This window comes from Schistocerca piceifrons, chromosome 3 (genome assembly GCF_021461385.2).
Source record: "Schistocerca piceifrons isolate TAMUIC-IGC-003096 chromosome 3, iqSchPice1.1, whole genome shotgun sequence".
NCBI classification, from domain to species: Eukaryota; Metazoa; Arthropoda; class Insecta; order Orthoptera; family Acrididae; genus Schistocerca; species Schistocerca piceifrons.
Window position 1 is genome coordinate 108868791 of NC_060140.1, and position 12993 is coordinate 108881783.

At 42.1% G+C, this 12993-nt stretch overlaps 1 protein-coding gene and 1 pseudogene across 1 annotated transcript in view; both read left to right on the top strand.

Annotated features, from left to right (window-relative positions):
• LOC124789901 (hemocytin-like) overlaps positions 1-12993 on the top strand; it is a 543737-nt gene that overhangs the window by 25302 nt on the left and 505442 nt on the right. The gene's annotated exons all lie outside the window — the stretch shown is intronic.
• Positions 1368-1485, top strand: LOC124791177 (annotated as a pseudogene).

Sequence of the window (12993 nt, forward strand, 5' to 3'; positions counted from 1 at the left end):
GAAGTTCACCTGCAAGACTTGCAGGACTAGCAGGTAGGAGACAAGGTACTGGTGGAAGTAAAGCTGTGAGTACAGGTGGTCATGAGTTGTACTCGGGTAGTCTGAAAAAGGCAAAGGTCCCAAATCTCAGTACTGATCTGACACACAGTTTTAATATGCTTGGAAGTTTCATATCAGGGCATACTCTGTTGCAGAGTGAAATTTCATTCTGGAAACATCCCCCAGGCTGTGGCTAGGCCATCTCTCCACAATACGCTTTCTTCCAGAAGTGCAAATTCTGCAAGTTTTGCAGAAATTCTGTGAAGTTTGGTAGGTAGGAGAGGAAGTACTGGCAGAAATAAGGCTGTGAGGATGGGTCATGAAGCACGGTCGGGTAGCTCAGTCGGTAGAGCACTTGCCCACGAAATGCAAAGATTCTGTGTGTTAATCTTAGTCCAGCACATAGTTTTAATCTGCCACAAAGTTTCATATCAGCGCACACTCCACTGCATTCTGGATTACAAAGATTATCGTACCTGGGGAATCACCCCAGCCTTAGCTCTCCCAACATATGAAGATGGTCAGATGCTTAAATTTCTTCCTTTTGTAACAGAAGTAGGTCATCATTGTGTTATGGAGCTTCAGGTATTTCAACAGTTCATTACAGGAGATTATTTTTCTAGATTACACATGATCAGTCCGATCGCATCAGACACATTGGCACTCACCTTACAAGATATACTGCAGATGTGTGATAAGTGGCTCCACATGGCACAGCCCGCTCTACAAGTACAGAAGTTCCTGACTGGAAGAGATTTATGCAGTCTACCAGTAACACATTTCATGGTGAGGGGAGTGCAATAACTTTCTGGTCATTCACTAATTCACCACCAAGTGACTACAACATTGTTAGATGGCTTTAGATTGTGCTGTTAATGATGGGCAGCAACAAGACACCACATTTACCAACCCCCTTCCTGGTGCTCAAACACTACATAGAGGAAATATGGCTCAAGTTTATAAAAGAATAATTGACGATTCACTGGATAGGTATGTACCCAGTAGAACAGTTGATAATGAGAGGGACCCTCCATGGTATACAGTCACTGTAAGGAAACTTCTAAAGAAACACAGATTACTGTACGATAGTTGTTAAACATAGCATAGGGCTTTATATAGAGAAATGCTCAATGAAATGCTTTTAACTGTCAAGAGTCCAAAGCATAGAGCCTTCAATGACTGTCGTAGCACAATGTTGTCAAATGATCTGTCACAAAACCCTAACAAATTCTGGTCATATGTTAAGGCTGTTAGCTGCACCAAAGTTAGTGACCAATCTGTAGTAAATGAGAAAAGAACTGAAATTGAGGGTAGCTATGTAAAAGCTGGGCAACAGCCTTGCCGCAGTGGATACACTGGTTCCCGTCAGATCACCGAAGTTAAGCGCTGTCGGGCATGGCCGGCACTTGGATGGTTGACCATCCGGGCCGCCATGCACTGTTGCCGTTTTCTGGGGTGCACTCAGCCTCGTGATGCCAATTGAGGAGCTACTTGAACAAATAGTAGCGGTTCCGGTCAAAGAAAACTGGCCACACGCCCCTCCTATCCGCATCCTCAGCTGAGGATGATACGGCGGTCAGATGGTCATGATGGGCCACTTGTGGCCTGACGACAGAGTGCTTTTATGTAAAGGCTGAAATGCTTAACTACATTTTAAAATGTTCCTTTACAAAGGAAAACCCTGGTGAAATGCTCCAATTTAATGCTCTTACCACTGAAACGGTGAGTGAAATAAGTATTAGTGTCAGTGGTGTTGAGAGACAGCTGGAATCATTAAAACTGAAAAAAGATCCAGGGCCCGACGGAATCCCTATCAGATTCTATACTTTATTTGCAACTGAGTTAGCTCCTTGTCTAACTATAAAAAGTCACAGATGCCTCAAACAAAAAACTGTGCCCAGTTCTTGGGAAAACGCATAGGTCATATCTGTCTACAAGAAGGCTCACTCTTATGCTTATTGTCAGAAGTACGATCATATGGGGTATCAAGTGAAATTTGTGACTGAATTGTGGACTTTCGGTAGGGAAGACACAGTATGTCATCTTGGGTAGAGAATTATTGTCACGTGTACACGTAACTTCATGTGCCCTGGAGATGTCTGTTGGGTTCCTTGCTGTTCATACTCATGTTGTATATTAATTACCTTGCGGACAATATTAGCAGTAACATCAGACTCTTTGCAGATCATGCTGTTATCTGTAATCAAATACTGTCTAAAATAAGCTGCTTAAATGCCGTATTTACCTGATTATAAGACGAGGTTTTTTGCACTAATTCGTCATTCGAAAACTACAGAATCGACTTATATTACACTCTTGCTGCTAAGGTAAACATTTTTATAGCGTTTAATAGATTAATATAGGAGTCGTGTTAGATTACAGATGAAGCTTTGGCTATTTAGGTTTCGTAGAAATTTATTTTGAGGAGTTCAGTAGGGTAGAGCTTCGCAAAAAATACTTCCATTGGAATGGGCTCCACTTCTCCAGATACGCAGAAACCCGCGATACAGTATCGACCTTGTTCGATCAATCACGTGACATTTAACTCGCGGTAGTGTAACGGATGGGTACTTGAGGAACTATGAACAAGTCACCAGAAACATTCTAATGCCCTGCTTAAAAAAACTGACAATTGTATGAAACACTGGAGGAAACAGCATAAAATTCTATCAACTCAAACTTTTGTTGTATCTGAATTGGTTTGCAATAGAAGTTCTCATGCATATGGCGATGCTGTATGTACGCATACATGCTGCTTTTTAAGTAAACGTAACAGTCAAAGGTATTCTCTTGTCATTAAGAAACCATAACATGATTCTAAACCAAAGTACAGTATTTTATTTGGTTATGAAAAATGAATGATGTACGAAGTGCGTTGCAAATGGAAATTCGGCAGCTATTCATGTATGCGTATTAGAATACCGGGGGAAACATTACCAACTTTTAATCAGCTTCAGAACACGATGGCGACATACATTTGAATACACAAAGAATGTAAATACAGAATTAAAATGTCGAACAAACGAAAAAATTACATTGAACTGACTGCAACAGTTATCGCAAGAACAAATTATAGCGGACCTGTTACAGGAAACGTTAGCAACAGCCCCGAACATTGCACAAGCCCCGCCCCCCAACCAAGCGCACGTGTAAAGTCTTTGTCCGTGCCTTGTCACTGAATCGTGATTGTTGTCGTTCTGGTTGCTGTTGTTACATGTGACCAGCACCCTGGAAGACATAGCTGTCCGCGTTCCACTGTTGCTCAAGCACAGAACTACGAAGGCTTGTGTGTACCACAGCCTCCTGCGTATTTTGGCTTTTTATGACCATCTACCATGTTTAAACTGCAGTTTGCCCGAATCCATCGCACAGTTATGGACTGGCCAAATACCTGGCGACACTATTGAAACCACTGGTGGGACACTGCAGTCATCACGTGTAAAACTCCGCAGATTTCGTTAGAATACTGAAGGACATCCGAATACAGAGTGATGACCTACTCGTGAGCTTCGACGTCACCTCCTTGTTCACGAAAGTACCACTACAAGACGCCTTGGCGCTCCTTAATCAGCACTTCGAGCCTGAAACAGTGAAGCTCTTTGAATATGCACTTACGACCACCTACTTCAAGTGCAATGGAGAGCATTATGAACAAGTGGATGGAGTGGCCATGGGATCTCCCCTTGCTCCAGGGATCGCGAATCTTTATATGGAACACTTTGAGGAGGTGGCACTACAAACTGCTCACCGTAAACCCAGGCACTTCTTCCGCTATGTGGACGACACTTTCGTGATTTGGCAGCATGGCAGGCAGGCACTGGAGGAGTTTATGGACCACCTAAACGGCATACATGAGAATATCACCTTCACGATGGAAGTAGAAGAGAATGGCTGTATTCCATTACTGGACGTACTGATCAGGAAGAAAGCGGATGACACGCTGGGCCATTCAGTATATAGAAAAAAGACACACACAGACCTGTACCTCCATGCAACCAGCTGCCACCATCCGGCGCAACGCCAGTCAGTACTGACCACCTTGGTACATAGGGCGCGCGTCATTTGTGACAAAGAAAGCCTCTCAGACGAATTACACCACATAAGAGAGGTATTACGGAAAAACGGGTACGGTGAAACACACATTGGCAGGGCCTTCAAGAGGATACAGGCTGACAAATTTCAGGAAGAGGAAGAGGAAGTTAACAAGAGACTCGCCTTTCTTCCATATTTGGGGCCCACATCAGCCAAAATCGGGAGACTATTAAGAAAATCAAACATAAATACCGTCTTCCGACCACCACCGAAGACGAAAGAGCTGCTGGGCTCAGCTAAAGACCCATGCAAACTAAACACACCTGGTATATACAGCATTGCCTGCGAATGTGGTGTGCAGTACATTGGTCAAAACGCAGCGCTGCATCTCTAAAAGGTGCGAGGAACACATCAGGCATGTTCGACTTGGACAGATAGAGAAATCTGCTATAGCTGAACATATCATCAAAGAAAACCACACCTTTGATTTCGAAAACACCAGAGTGCTGTGCCGAGCCGGGAGCTATTGGGATCAATAGAAATACGCGTCCACGAGAATCTTGTGAACAGGGACGAAGGCTATCAACTGAGCGCGGCCTGGAATCCAGCATTAGCCGCAATACGCCAGGAACGCAACAAGAACCGTCCAGCTCACGAGACGCGATCAGAATGCTCTGACGCAGACACGAACGATGCACCCGCTTCCCCTTCCACCCCGCCCGCCGGCTCCTATGGACCCAGCCTCCCGCGGCCAGGTGGTGGGGGCCACACCGCAGGTATAAAGGGACCGGCATCCGCAAAGTCTCGGCACTTCGCCAGAAGATGATGAGTATGTCATTCGTCGAAACGTCGCAGTTTGAAGACACAGCCACCCGGCTGGAAGCCCGAGAACTCTTCGCCAAGTGACCTTTACATACCCCTCCCTCCCCCGCCAAACTCACCCCCACCGGTCAGGATTTTTAGTTTGTTGTTCATGGCTCTCCTCCTTCCGCTGCACAGAAATATACTACATGATTTTTGCCCCAGTCGTCATTTTTTTAGTCTTCATTGTCTGGTTTATGAGACGTGCCTATAAGTCTGGATACGGGGAAGCTGACAATGGACATGAAATCTTAAATTAGCGCGACAGCTTCATTATCTACTTCTAACGAATTGAGATTTCACTTGCGAAAACAACATTTTCACATTTTTTCGCCAGTAAGGTGGTATTTTCACAGCATCGCGCTGTATTTCCATTGACATTTCAGTTGATGGTATGTTTACCATGAAACTGTGTATAGCTGGGGCGAGGTCTGCTCCACGAAACTTTAGTGCTCCGCGGGAATTGAATAAGTGCTCCGCGAAAAGCTGTTAATAATATGACGTTTTCTTTTCGAAATGTTTACGATACTAATTTAACGGGTGTATATATGGCAATCGACCACTGTTCACACCTCAAAAAGTCAGGTGCGCGTTATTACCAATAACATTTGGCATTTCTTCCAGTTTTTATATTCTTCACGAAAATATTTTATGACGGTATCGGTAATTCATTAACTTTCAAAATAAAACAGGCGTTCCATCAAAGTACCAGGATTTTCGAAGTGTTCCGTCAGAGGGAAAGGTTGGGAACCGCTGGTTATGGGCTCACTGGTGCTCAACGCCAGAAGTCAATCAACTTGGGCCCGCTATGTCAACCCCGGCAATCTAACACATAACCTTGCGTATGTAGCCATTGTCAAGTGATTGTTGTGAGGCCGTATTGTAATGTATCGCACATTAATAATCTACTGATGAGTGACAAAGCGATTCCTCGCTTATCACGGGCGGCATCAGATTCTATTTCCACTTCTCGGAAATGACAAGCGGTAGTACTTTAAGGAAAGCAGCAGAAGAAATACGGTAATTAATAATGTCACTGAATGTTGTGAGCAGGAGAGCAAAAGTAAATTTTTTTTGCTCCCTCTGTGTCAACCGATAAAACGGGGAGTAACGTACACCGAAGCAACTTCATATTTGTGAGAATTTCGTAAGTTTTGCGAAGTTGATCCTGGGAAATCACTAGAAACTCGTGGCGAAAATAATAGGTACATTAAAATTTTTAAGTTCGTCAGTGATGTTAAGCTTTTTTTCGTTTCTCTGAATTAGTTTGAAGTGGTAATGTTGTTTGTGTAAAATCACCGTTATTGCCTGTAGAAACTCGTGGTAGCGTTTCCCTTACAGGCAGAATTTTTCAAACTACGTACATTTACCGTTTTGTAGGTGGGTCCCAGGTATTATCACACTCTCTGGTGGGCCCTGGTTTACGAGTAGTCAACAAAACAGAACTACATGACTAAAGCCAGCTTTAACAAGGCGATTATTGCAACAATGCAAATTTTACTATTGGATCTTTTTAATTTCGTATTGTCTTTGAGAATTGATAGGGAATTAGTTGTTACAAGCACCATTATTCAACATGAATCCATCAACTTCGATTTCACCAATCCTGTCGCTTCTGTTTGCTATCAATCGTCCCTGCATACTTCCCTGAATTTGTTCTTCTACTTCCGAACACACGTTAATTAACACAATGCAGAGTAAATAGGGAATGCAACATGAAGAAATAATACAGGTGAATCGATGCCAGTAAAAGAAAATAGAGCTTTAGGTGACCTGTAGCTTCTGCCATCTGCCAAAGTGAGCTAGTTTTGTATTTGAGTGTTAAGTCTATTTATTGTACAATCACATTCAAGTTGTCAAGTTATTACTGTAACGTTAATTATTTAATTGGCACATTTGTTTCTACACAGGTGCATGATCTGTTTGAAATTATGCTAGTATCATATTCAAGAAAGTTGTTATTAAATCCAAAAATATATATTACTATTCCTTTATATTAACTTTATTTTCAAGGACATCTATGTGGTTGGAGCTGGTGTCAAAATTTCCTTTCAACAAACACAGACGACTAAATAAAAATACTGTTACGGCAACTATCTTGAAAGAAAATCAAGGCATTGGCCCAAGTGTCACCATACTTTGCAATCATAATCCGTCATCATAAATACAAACAATTTTTTATGCATTGCAGATATATACCTTATCCAGAATTGTACATATTATCTAAATCCATTTCGTAGTTTGTTATTTTTACTGTAATTTGCTAAAATTTTTATTACTGGTACATTACACTAGGTTCCAATTTTCATACGGGTTGATGATTCTGTTGTTGACTTATACCCTAGAACAATAATACTATGTATCTCTATTTACTATGTGTACATCTATACCTATCCTCTGCAAACCATTGTACAGGTGCATGGCAGAGGGTACATTGATTGTATCACTTATTAGGAATTTGTGTTTTTACATTCACATATGGAGCACAGGAAGAACGGTTGCTTTGTCTTCAGGATCCTTATGTGAACAAGATATAGAGGATTTTAGTACATTTGTAGAATCGTCATTTAAAGCTGGTTCTTGAAACTTTATTAGTATACTTTCTCAGAATAGTTAATGTCTATCTTCAAGAGAGTGCCAGCTATTTCTTGAATATCTCTGTAACACTTTCCGACAAGTCAAACAAAGCTGTGACTCTTTATGCTGCCCTTCTCTGTATGTGATCAATAACCCCTGTGAGTCCTATTTGATATGAGTCTCACAGACTCAAGCAGTATTCTAGAATGGGCTGCACAAGCAATTTGTAACCATTCTCCTTTGTAGAGTGATTGTACTTTCCCAGCATTCTAGCAAGAAACCAAAATCTGCCTCCTGCTTTACCCACAACTGAGCCTACATGTTCAATTTATTTCATATTCATACAAAGTGTTACATTCAAATAATTGCATGAGTTGGCCAATTCGATCTGCAGGTCATTGATGTTATTGTTATAGGATACAATATTTTTCCGTTAAGTGAAGTGGACAGTTTTACGTTTCTGAACATTTAAAGCAAGTTGCCAATTTTTGCACCACTTTGAAATCTTATTAGATCTGACTGAATATTTATGCAGCTTCTTTTAGACAGTATTTGATTATAGATAACTGCAAAAAGCCTCATGTACTATTAATACTGTCTGCAAGATCATTAGTATACAACATGAACAGGAAGGGTCCCAACACACTTCCCTGGTGCACACCCGAAGTCACTTCTACATTTGAAGATGACTTTCCATCCAAAATGACATGGCACTCCCTTCCTATCAAGAAGTTCTCAATCCACTCACAAATTCCACTTGATACCCCATATGATCATACTTTTGGCAATAAGTGTGCGTGTGTTACTGAGTCAAATGCTTTTCTGAAATCAAGAAATATTTCAGCTGCCTGACTGCCTTGATCCGAAGCTTTCAGTATGTCATGAGAGAAAAGTGCAAGATGTGTTTCACGTGATCGATGTTTCGGAGTCCATGCTGGTTGGCATGTAGGAGGTCATCCTATTCAGGAGACCTCATTGTGTTTGTGTGTTCCACATCTAAACCAGTGGGTCGATTTCAACCAATCTTGGTACACACACCACTTATTGTCTGGAAAGAAGCACTGTGGGATAAGAACCAGCTACCTCTCATAGGAGGTAGAGTAATGGTGAAACAATAGTTCTTCTTTACTGTTATTTATGCCTGTCCAATTGGTGTTCCTGCATGATGGTGGCACTAGCAGATTGCTTCACAATCCAGTTGGTGCAAAGTGCGTATACACTGTAAGGGAAAAAATGCACCATAAAAGAATTGTCGGAATGGGACAGAAATTGGTAGATATGACATCTATGTACGGACAAACAAATGATTACAATTTTGGAAAAATTGGATGATTTATTCAAGAGTTGCCTAATTGAGCAAGTCAATAACGTGTTGGTCCACCGCCGGCCCTTATATAAGTAGTTATTCAGCTTAGTGTTCACTGGTGTAGTTGTTGGATGTCCCCCTGAGGGATATTGCCCCGTATCCTGCCCAACTGGTATGTCAGATTTTCAAAATCCTGAACTGGTTGGAGGATACTGCCCATAATGCTCCAAATGTTCTCGATTGTGGAGAGATCTGGTGACCTGGCTGGTCAAGGTAGGATTAGCAAGCATATGGGTGACAACTAAAGCGCCCCTGCTATGAAATGAAATGGCATTCCACACCATCACTCCTGGTTGTTAGACTGTATGACAGGCGACAATCAACTTGGTATCCCCCTGCTGTGTGTGGCGTCTCCAGACACTTCTTCAGTGGTCATCAGGGCTTATTTATAAATGGGACTCATCACTAAAGACAATTCTACTCCAGTCAATGAGATTCCATGCTGAAGATGTGTCTGGAAATACCCTAGACAAAGGTGACATACCAACTTGACTGTCGCCTGCCATGCGATCTGACAGCCAGGAGTGGTAGTGTGTGGTGCCATTTCATTTCATAGCAGGACCTGTTTGATTGTCATATGTGGCACCCTTACAGCACAGCAATACATTGCCAATATTAAACACCACATTTTGTTACCCCTCTTGATACACCATCTTGGGCTTATATTTCAGCAAGATAATGTGTGCCCGCATATGGGGAGCGTTTCTACTGGTTGTCTTTGTACTTGCCAAACCCTACCTAGGCCACGAAGGTCACCAGATCTCTCCCCAATTAAGAAGGTTTGGCACATTGTGGCAGGGCTCTCCAACCAGCTCAAGCTTTTGATGATATCGTGTGCCAATTGAACAGGATTTGACATGGCATCACTGGGGATAAAACACCAAGCCAAATATCTGTTTGCATAAGGGCCAGAGTTGGAGCAATGTGTTATTGACTTACTCATTTTATGAACCTCATTCTACTGAGTAAATCATTCAATTTTTCTGAAATTGTAATAATTTGTAATTTGTCTGTGCCTGTACATCACTCTACCAATTTCTTTACCATTGTTATTCTTTTATACTTTTTTTTCTTTCGTAGAGTGTATTATTGGCTGCAGAATTTATCAAATCCATATGTTTCAGGATCACTAGGCTCATTAGCGACAGTCCTGATGATGTTTCACCACTGAAGTTGGGTGGGAGGGGGGGGGGGGGGGGGGAATGTTGGAGCAAAGACTGATCAGCATATCTATATAACATCTGAAGCAGTTTCTACCAAACTTGGGACACATATCACATGCCGGTAAGACTACCCAATGGGAGAGGGTGGGGGTGAAAAAGGCTGATATAAGAGTATAACTCAGAAATGCCTGGAGCAGTTGACCATATTTGATGTGTACATGACTCATTATTTGTACGAAAATAGTGTGGGAGGAAGAAACCCTGCTACTGTCAGGAGTAGTGTGGGCATGAGAAGGGAATACGTGTGACAATATTTGAAACAACCTGTTGGTATTTCTTTCCTTTACATAGTTGGCCTGGAATACTTTAAAAGTGTGAAGCACACACACACACACACACACACACACATTGTGTCAAACAGCTGTCAGTCAGACATATATGTGTGCAATATATGTGACATATCTACAGGGTGTTACAAAAAGGTACGGCCAAACTTTCAGGAAACATTCCTAACACACAAAGAAAGAAAATATGTTATGTGGACATGTGTCCGGAAACGCTTACTTTCCATGTTAGAGCTCATTTTATTACTTCTCTTCAAATCACATTAATCATGAAATGGAAACACACAGCAACAGAACGTACCAGTGTGACTTCAAACACTTTGTTACAGGAAATGTTCAAAATGTCCTCCGTTAGCGAGGATACATGCATCCACCCTCCGTCGCATGGAATCCCTGATGCGCTGGTGCAGCCTTGGAGAATGGCGTATTGTATCACAGCCATCCACAATACGAGCAGACCAAACTTTCAGGAAACATTCCTAACACACAAAGAAAGAAAATTGTTATGTGGACATGTGTCTGGAAATGCTTACTTTCCATGTTAGAGCTCATTTTATTACTTCTCTTCAAATCACATTAATCATGAAATGGAAACACACAGCAACAGAACGTACCAGTGTGACTTCAAACACTTTGTTACAGGAAATGTTCAAAATGTCCTCCGTTAGCGAGGATACATGCATCCACCCTCCGTCGCATGGAATCCCTGATGCGCTGATGCAGCCTTGGAGAATGGCATATTGTATCACAGCCATCCACAATACGAGCACGAAGAGTCTGTACATTTGGTACCGGGGACGCGTAGACAAGAGCTTTCAAATGCCCCCATAAATGAAAGTCAAGAGGGTTGAGGTCAGGAGAGCGTGGAGGCCATGGAATTGGTCCGCCTCTACCAATCCATCGGTCACCGAATCTGTTGTTGAGAAGCATACGAACACTTCGACTGAAATGTGCAGGAGCTCCATCGTGCATGAACTACATGTTGTGTCATACTTGTAAAGGCACATGTTCTAGCAGCATAGGTAGAGTATCCCATATGAAATCATGATAACGTGCTCCATTGAGCGTAGGTGGAAGAACATGGGGCCCAATCAAGACATCACCAACAATGCCTGCCCAAACGTTCACAGAAAATCTGTGTTGATGACGTGATTGCACAATTGCATTACCTTCCTTCAATTGGGCCAACTGGCGGTGAATCGAGGAAGTACAGTACATACTGACGAAACTAAAATGAGCTCTAACTTGGAAATTAAGCGTTTCCGGACACATGTCCCCATAACACCTTTTCTTTATTTGTGTGTGAGGAATGTTTCCTGAAAGTTTGGCCATACCTTTTTGTAACACCCTGTATACAAGGGTGAAGCTGCTATATGTATGTATGTTCCACCTCTCCTTCTAAACCACTGAATCGATTTCAATCAAACTTGGTACTTGTACCAATTATTGTCTGGAAGGAAGTACTGTGGGGATAAGAACTACCTCCTGTTGGAAAGGGGGTTGGGATCAAACTGGTGTGACATAGGAGATGGACAGAGGGGGGTGGGGGGAGATGAACAACGGGAGGTGGGAAGAGGAGATGGACACAGAGAGGGGGCAGGAGGGGATGGAGAGATAGAGAGAGAGAGAGGGAGGAGGAGGATTTTGCATCCTTTATTTTAAAGGCATGTATTTGTTTGATTGTTCTCCATTTAGTTTTTAAAATACATAGTTACTGAACATGGCAACACAGAAAAGTTGAATTCTACATCAGACAATAATGACTGATATGGTTGTCCTTGATCATCCGTGAGTAAAAATCAAAAGCACATAGAAACCCCAGTTCAGTAGTCACACTAGCCAAGTACATGGTCGTTATTCACAGAAGCACTGAATCCCAGGAAGATTGTTCATAGTTGCTGTGTGGCATCGCAGTACTGTGGGATGTATTCTGGGCAGGGACACTCCAACAAGTGGGCTGCCAGAGGTAGCTGGTGTGCATGGCCTTGAGCTGAGCAAAGAGCTGAGCTGCAACTGCAACTGTCTGCTATGCGCTGAGGTACAACTTAGATCACTCTAGGTGGAGGAATATACCAACATGACCCTCAGATGCAATCTAGTTCCCTCAATTGCAACACCACTGTTGCTGCTGCATGCTGCCTATGTAGAATTTGGTGGTTTCTGGCGGAGCCTGCTACCATTTAGGCTGTTAAGGTGGCAGGTATTGTGTAGTGTAGTATTTGGACTCAATAAGTTATTTCTAAAAATACGGGAAGATATTAAGAGGATTATACAGGTTGACAATGGCTGCTGTACTCCAGGTGAAATGTCTACAAATAATTCCCAAAGGCATTAACCATAGAATGACGTGAAGTTTCTATCAGTCTCTGCCACAGAAGAGGAGTGTCTGACTATCTGCTGCCACTGGATATTGCTGGAAAATGACAGTTTGGGCTGATAAATATTATTATAATGTTAATTGGTTCTTCTGTCACATCTTGGTACAACAACAAAATTATAAATACTACACTTTTCCTTTATAATGTAATCATCCTTTGTAATACAATCCTTTATGATATAATTATCCTTTATAATATAATCATCCTTTATCTCTCTATTGTCTCTATATGAG